Consider the following 451-nt stretch of genomic DNA (forward strand, 5'->3'; position numbering starts at 1 on the left):
CTTGCTTTTTTTTTTTTTTTTGGAAAAGAAAAATAAAAGGAATTAAAATCTATTCTTCTGTGACTTAATTAAATTGCAAATTTCTGTTTCTATTGTATGTGCTTTTTGCCAACTCATCAACCTACCTAATGATGCAGTTGGAACAAGAATAAAAGCAATATTTTTTAATTATTTCTTAATTCATTTTATACACATTTAAAATTAAATTGGAAAATTATATAAAGTTTGAATGAAATAGTAGGCTATCTTTCTTCTTATATTATTAAATAAAATATTCTTTTCATATAATTTCAAACAAAAATAGTTTTCACTTCACAAACAACCAGCACCTCTAGTGGAAAAGAAGACTTATCCACAAACTTTTTCTAAAAAAATTATTCAATAATTAAAATTAAAAGTTCATCCCAATGATCAAGTACATCCCACTTGGAAATTTTTTAATCAATGAAGG

The sequence above is a fragment of the Arachis duranensis genome, chromosome 9 (genome assembly GCF_000817695.3).
Source record: "Arachis duranensis cultivar V14167 chromosome 9, aradu.V14167.gnm2.J7QH, whole genome shotgun sequence".
Classification (NCBI taxonomy): Eukaryota; Viridiplantae; Streptophyta; class Magnoliopsida; order Fabales; family Fabaceae; genus Arachis; species Arachis duranensis.